Below are 7,503 nucleotides of genomic sequence, written 5' to 3' on the forward strand. Positions count from 1 at the left end.
GATTCCAAGTATCCCTTTGTCAGTTGAGTTTAAAACATCCCCATTGTTTTTGTTTGAGAGTTAGTGGAATCTCAGTGTAGCAGAATAAACCCAGCAGACAGCATGCCACAGAGGGTTTGTTATTCATCTTAAAGATAAGATGAAGAAAGGACATCTCAATGTTTTCCTGTCACCAATGGGTTTAGAGAATTGGTTCAGAGCCTCAACAAGACAACTTAGTCATTTCCTGTCACTTGTCCTCTGAATAGACTACACGTGTGTGATTACCAGTTGATACTCATAGCTGGGTGGGCAGGAGGATTTGTGCTTACCCGCCTATGGGCTTACCTTGTACCAGCCACCCTAGACTCCCAACAATGAGATTTCCTACTTGTCTCTGAACTTAGTAGGGAGTGACAGACCTACAACTTCTTTCAAAGCCCCTTCCCAACATTTTAGGGACCCTTCAATGAAATTGGTGACACACACATTGTTTATAGTAAGCCTCTCAGAGGAGTCAGAGGACTGACTCTCTAATTACCAGGTTCTGCAATGTAAGACTTGTCCCCCTTAGGTCAGGCATCCTAACTCACCTCCGGGCCTGTATTTCCCTTAGTCCTTACAGTTGGAACTTCTATTTTCCCTTTCAAACCTGTCTGTGATGTATTATCCTAGGACACAAATCAAAACTGATGTTTTCTGGGGCCGGGAGTTTGGCCTAGTGGTAGAGTGCTTGCTTTGCCTAGCATGTACGAAGGGCCGGGTTCAATTCCTTGGTACCACATACATAGAAAAAAGCCAGAGAAGTTGTGCTGAGGCTCAAGTAGTAGAGGTCTAGCCTTGAGAAAGTCCAAGGACAGTGCTCAGGCTCTGAGCTCATGCCCAAAACAAACAAAACAACAAAAACCAAACAACCTCCCCCCAAACCCCTGATGTTTTCTTACAAGTCTTGAGAAAAATACCAATGACCCTGAACAGAACCCTTTACTTTTAAGTACAAGTACATCTTATCTACATAATAATTATTGAGTTTAAACAGAGACAAATTGAAGTTACCAAGAGCAGGATATTTTTGAAATGATTTCAACAAAGAAGGTGGTTCGTACTAACATACTAAAATGACTTCTGCACACTCCCTAGGTCTGCCTTTAATCTTGCTTTCCCCCTAGCCACCACCCATCCTGCCTTTAATCTGCTTCTGCACATTATTCTCTCATCTAACAGAAAAGATCTTACTGTAATGTGGTGTTACAGTTGATAATGCAGACAAGCAGGAGGGCAGACAAATTTCAGCATTTTCCTTTTAAGGAACTGTGGGTGAAATTGTTTTGAAGATGTATTCCAAGGGTGTGTCCATAGCAAAAAGCATGTTGCCCATCTGCAGGAGGAGGAGGTGAATGGCCTTAAGACTCTCTGCGGTGCCTTCCTTCTCTCAGAGTGGGTAGGAAGGACATCTGTCTCTTGTCTTTCTCCACCCCTCCTCAAGACAATGGGCGAGGTCTATCTGGGTTCTCATCACTGTTTACTCGTGTCATCGATTGTGCCTGTGCTTCCATTTTGAGTGGTGGGCCTTAGTTGTGCTCTCTCTTTTGGGGGCATTCAGATGGTCTATTCCCATTCTAGTCCCTCTTTACTAGTGTGACCAATGGTTGGTAGTAGCTCCAGGAACAGGAGGAGCAGTAACAAGCCCAGTCCCACCATCTACATTGGGCATCCCATAAAATCTTGGGTCATATTGTTAGTCACAATGTGAGGTTACAGCCTCCAGAAGGGAGCCATTGTCTTTTCTGTGCAGCTGAGCCTAGCCCAATATTTGCCCATGATCTCTTTCCCCAAGGAAATCAAACTGCAGTCCCAGTCTGTTGTGTCTATTCTCTTGTACTAGGAAATATATGAAGAATGACTCATGGTTCCCCTTACCTCCCCCCCACCTGATTAAGGCCAACAGAAGATAGTAGTTAAAATGCTGGATCTCCTCAAGAGGGAGACCAGATGGCCAGGGGCTCCATAGTAAGATAGAACACTAAGTGGAACACTAAGTATCAGCTTCCAGGGTGCTAAGAGTAAACAATGGCTATTGGAATTTATCATCCTTCTTGGTTTTCCCAATTGTGGAGAACTTCCCAGGATTGTCCTGTCTTCCTGTCTCTCCAGTGATCATCCAGCACCAGACAACAGGGGGAAGGAAACTGGGGTCTGAGCTAGTGTAAATTATTTTTTGTCAGTCCCCCCCTCCTTTTTTGCCAGTCCTGGGCCTTAAACGCAGGGCCCGAGCATTGTCCTTGGGCTTTCTCAAGGCTAGAGCTCTACCATTTGAGCCACAGCACCACTTCTAGCTTTTTTCTATGTATGTGGTTCCGAGGACTCGAACCCCAGTCTTTGTGCATGCTTGGCAAGCACTCTACCACTAGGCCAAACTCCCGGCCCCTCCCTTGTTAATTTCAATGCAGCCCTACTGTCCTTAGTAACTAAGAGGAAGTTCCTGATCCTATTGATAAGAGTCTGATTCCAGTGCCCTTGAAGAAACTAGAGAAAAAGTCAGGATCCTAAAGACCCACATAGAGCCCAGGCATAAGCCCATGAATCATCCCTGTCCAGGAGACAGGGATTTTATTGAAAGCTAGAGAACGCTGAATACTGAAAGCTAAGGATCACTTCTGTTCTGAGAGTTGAGGGGTCACCCAAAATGCTGTGGAGCAGATTATCTCTCCCATTGGGCCACAGGGGACTGAAAGAAGAAAGGAAGATCACCAAACCTGCACAGGAGAGCTATTCACCTTTATGGGTTCAAAGCTTCTACTGCCTTTGGGTCCTAACAAACAATAGTCTTGGTCAGAGACCTTTCAGTGCTGCATACAGTATTTCTTATCAAATCGTCGCAGAACTCCTTACAGAAGTGATCAGAAAAGAAACAAACTACTACCAGCCAGAAACAATATGTCTTTACAATTAATTGCCAAGGGAGATTGGCAAAGATCAGTTTTGGTGAGCCTCATATCTATGTCTTTGAGAATGGCAGCACCATTATTCATTTTTAGATGGCTGCTGGATGCCTGTTTTTTTCTCTCTTCTGTTTTTTGTCTACACACCAAAAATGATAGGGAAAGGCAAAGTAGAGAGTTGTGGTCTTTGTCTTGCCTTGCCCTCGTCAGCCCTAGATGATCCCCTAACTATTACGCTGATGGGTGTGAGCTGAGTTTATGTCTGGGAATGGTTGAAGAATGAAGGTTCTAGACAATGAGCAAGTGATAAGTAAAAAGTTTAATGGAAAGAGTGAGATAGAATTCCCACACAGTGGACCTTCTAAAACAATCGTTGGATTGGTGGGTCTCCTTTTCCTTCCATATAAAGTAATTGCACCAAAGACTCAGGGCCAAATTCACTCTGCCTTGTCCTTTCAGCTTTGTGCAATATATTTTCCTATTTCCTTGTTCCCTTTTAGCCCCATGCCCACTTTGTTGCTTGGAGGTTTTTGGTTTATTAGTTTAACCTGCTGCCTGCGAGTTGTGTAAGCCTTTAATGCCCTGGCTTCATACTTAATAATGTAGTGGCTTACCTGATGGTATAGATACTGTAGTCTTTGGTATCTATGCCCTTCTCAAGTGATTATGGCTTTTTTTTTTGTCAGTTGTAGGGCTTGACCTCAGGATCTGGGTACTGTCCTTGAGCTCTTTTGCTAAAGGCTCTCTCTACTGCTTTGAGTCATAGTGCCACTTCTGATTTTCTGGTGAATGATTAGAGATAAGAGTCTCACAGACTTTCCTTCCCTGGGCTGGCTTGGAAGCTTGATCCTCAGATCTCAGCCTCCCCAGTAGGTAGGATTACAGGTGTGAGCCACCAGTACCCAGCTTTATTTACATTTTTACAGTTAATGTAAGACAGAGGGAGAAGCCTTGCAGTTCTCACCTATATTCCCAGTACTCAAGAGGCTGAAGTGGGACCATTATGAGTTCAGAGACAGGCTAGTATATACAGCCTGGGCGGTGTAGAAAGGCCCTAGTCCCAGAAAAACAGAAAATGTATATTTTGCATGTTGGAAGATGGTTTCCAGTTCTTTCTAGGTGTGACTTCTAATCTTACGCTGTGCATTCAATAGAAGGTCGCATTAATGTATCAGTCACATCTGGATAGTGTGATATGTAATGTGACCAGTGGGTCCCCTGAGCTCCATTTTACACTTACTTCAACAAAAATGGGAGCACTCATCCAACCTGTTAGGAAACTCCTACTGTCTGAAAATACTACGAGCTCTTGGATAGTGGTGGTGGCTGAAGTCCGGTGGGAAGAAAGCATAGGTCCATTTTTGAAATATGTGACCTATTTCTGAAATACGCATATGTTCCCATCAAAACAAGTTGCTTCAACCTCAAGGCAGGAAGAGTCTAGTATAGCCAACTCATGAGTAAGAAGCTTTGCTACTCTTGAGGCATGGTTGTATATCGGGAAGGTGGCTATTTATTTTTTTCCTGTTGGCAGGTTGAACTCTTCATAGTACCAAACACTGTGTCAGCTTTGGTGAGTGGGAGTTCACTCATGCCATTGGGTTGTGCCAACGGGCTTCTGATGGTTACATGTGGACACCTGGCCTCAATTTTGTAGTGCATGCTCTAGCATTCTGTCATCTGCTGTCTATGGATCATTCTTACTTGTGGTATTGCCTGTCAGGCTTGGCTTTTAGAAGAGAACTGTTGTGAATGTCTTAGAGTGGCGTTTTCTCCTCACATTCACTGCATTAGCCAACTGTCTCCTCTAGGCAGTGCCATGAAGCATAGTCAGTTATTCGGTCAGATTGCTGGCCAGCTAGTGGACCTGATTTCTCAGTGTGTGTGTGTGTGTGTGTGTGTGTGTGTGTGTGTGTGTGTGTGTGTGTGTGTGTGTGTGAATTCGGGGCCTGAGCACTATCCTTGAGCTTTTGTGCTCAAAGCTAGTGCTCTACCACTTGAGCCACAGATCTGCATTGACTTTTGAGTGGTTCATTGGAGAGAATCAGTAAATGCCTTTGCTGATTAATTACTTCAAACTCTGTTATCTTTTCTAGAGTGTAGGCTGAGCTTAGCAATAACCACTCCATTCTTCTGTGGTTACTATTTCTTACACATTTCTCAAAAGTCCAATTCATTAAGCCAGCTGATGCTTTCCTTTCCACTGTTGTTCCACTGATCCTGACATTGCCAGCTGGGTTGGCTATCCCAGCCCAGAGCATACCTAGCACTAACTTCCAGAGTAGATCATCCAGGACCACAGGTGGAGCTGAGCCTGCAGATTTACTATACTGTCCTCTCAGAATCACCATCTACAAGCCAGGCATGGTGGCCCCCATTTGCAATGTCAGCAATCAGAAAGCTAACTCAGGAGAATGGCAAGTTGGAGGCCATTGGGTTCCATAGTGAGAGATCTTACCATAAACAAACAAGAAGATTCTGAGCTTCCATTATTTTATTTTGCCTGTCCTGGGATTTTAACTCAGGGCCTGGGCACTGTCCTTGAGTTTCTCAAGGCTAGTGCTCTACCACTTAAGCCACAGTATCACTTCTGGCTTTTTCTGTGTATGTGGTACCAAAGATTCGAACCTAGGGCTTCGTGCATGCCGGGCAAGCACTTTAGTACTAAGCCCCTTGCTTAGCCCTACTATTAGGTTTAATTTTATAGTTGCTTTAATTTTATTGTTTTGTTTTTGTTGTTTTAGAGAAAAGCCAGTACAGAGAATTTTTATTCCAATAATAAAACTTCAAAGTCATGTGGGATGTGGGGCTGAAGAAGCAGAATACATTTCTCTTACCAAATTACTACACCAGAGAACAAGGGAGGAAAGGCAGGAAGCAGATGGGAGCAGACTGTCCAGCATCAAAACCCAGGGGATGCTGAAGCAGGGATAACCAGCATGATTTTCTTAAAGAACATGTGAAGATTCGTCATGAGTACTATGTGTGGGTGTGCTGGCACTGGCTTAAACTCAGGGCCTGGGCATTGTCCCATAGCTTTTCTGCTCTAGGTTGGTGTTCTACCATTTGAGTCCATGTCTGGTTTTTTGGTGTTTAATTGGATCTAGGACTCCCACAGACTTTCCTGCTCAGGCTGGCTTTGAACCATAATCCTCAAATCTCAGCAGATGTGAACCACCAGTGCCCAGCAGCACTTTTTTTTTTTTTTGCCAGTTGTGGGGCTTGAACTCAGAGCCTGAGCACAGTCCTTGGACTTTTCTCAAGGCTAGAGCTCTACCACTTGAGCCACAGCACCACCTCCAGCTTTTTTCTATGTGTGTGGTACGGAGGAATCGAATCTGGGTCTTTGTGCATGCTAGGCAAGCACTCTACCACTAGGCCAAACTCCCGGCCCACCAGCAGCACTTTTAATTTGAATTTTCAATTAAAGTTTCTAAAATTTAGGAAGTGGAGCTTGAATAGTTTTGTAAAACCACAGGATAGGGAAAAAACAAAAACAAAAAAACAAAACCAAAAACAGAGAAGAAACAAAAACCAAGTATGGTCACAAAAGCTTCAGAGGTCCTTGCTGGTCCAGTCACAAATACTTACACAATGTCCCACTCTGCAATGAAACTGACCTGCTTTAAAGAGCAATGGATTTCTGAGAAGGGGAGGGGAAGCAGAGGCAGTGGCCCTTCTCTTCCCCACTTCAGTTTGGTAGGGTTTTTAATTTAACAGAGGATTTTTCTTATAGAGGAGAATAATTCAGCCCTGGGTAGCAGCTCAAATCTGCTGTGGCATTGCAGCACAGCAAGAATGTTTTCATATGTAATAGATAAAAATGTCACCCCCAAATAAAATAAAGATTCTTGAATCTCTCATTTTAAAGTTGACTTATCCTTTGAGCTGTTTAGTACTTCACAATATACGTAATTGAAAACTTATTGCGTGTGTGTGTGTGTGTATTTACACAAATATATTAATGTTTTGATAAATTATACAGGTCTCTAGGCATTCTCAGACAGTGAGACCAAAGGAGGATATTCTTGGGAGCAGATACAAAGGTGAATGTCTGTGTGCATCTGATCATATAAAATAATATTTATAGAAATGAACTCCACGAAATGGAAACAAGAAGTTTTTATTTCGTTGTTGATTTTTTTTGGCTTTCTTTTTGTCTTGTTTGCTTATCTGTCTTTGGGAGGGTATGTGGGGCACAGAAATGGTAGGACACAGCGTGATCAAATAGCTGTGGTGCTCACTGGATACTTGAAAAAGAACTCTACAACTTGTGGGTGGGGATAGGAGGGAAAAATTGGGAGAGAGCGAGGGAAGGGGTGGTAACATGGTCAAAAAAGCAACATACTCTTTGCCTGTCTTGCGTTAAACATAACCTTTCTGTACATCAACTTTATAATAATTTTTTTAAAAAAAATTGGAAAGAAAGCAATGGCTTTGAGCAAGGTGACTCTCCTGGGCCGAGCACCCATGTAAAACTGATGATGAAAACCTGGATTCTAGCACCATACCTGAATAAGTCCTGAGGGAAACCTGGCCCACACAGAGTCTACCACACTCTTTCTTCAGTGTCTGTCTTGGA

This window comes from Megascapheus bottae, chromosome 16, assembly GCF_031878675.1.
Source record: "Megascapheus bottae isolate mThoBot1 chromosome 16, mThoBot2.hap1, whole genome shotgun sequence".
NCBI classification, from domain to species: domain Eukaryota; kingdom Metazoa; phylum Chordata; class Mammalia; order Rodentia; family Geomyidae; genus Megascapheus; species Megascapheus bottae.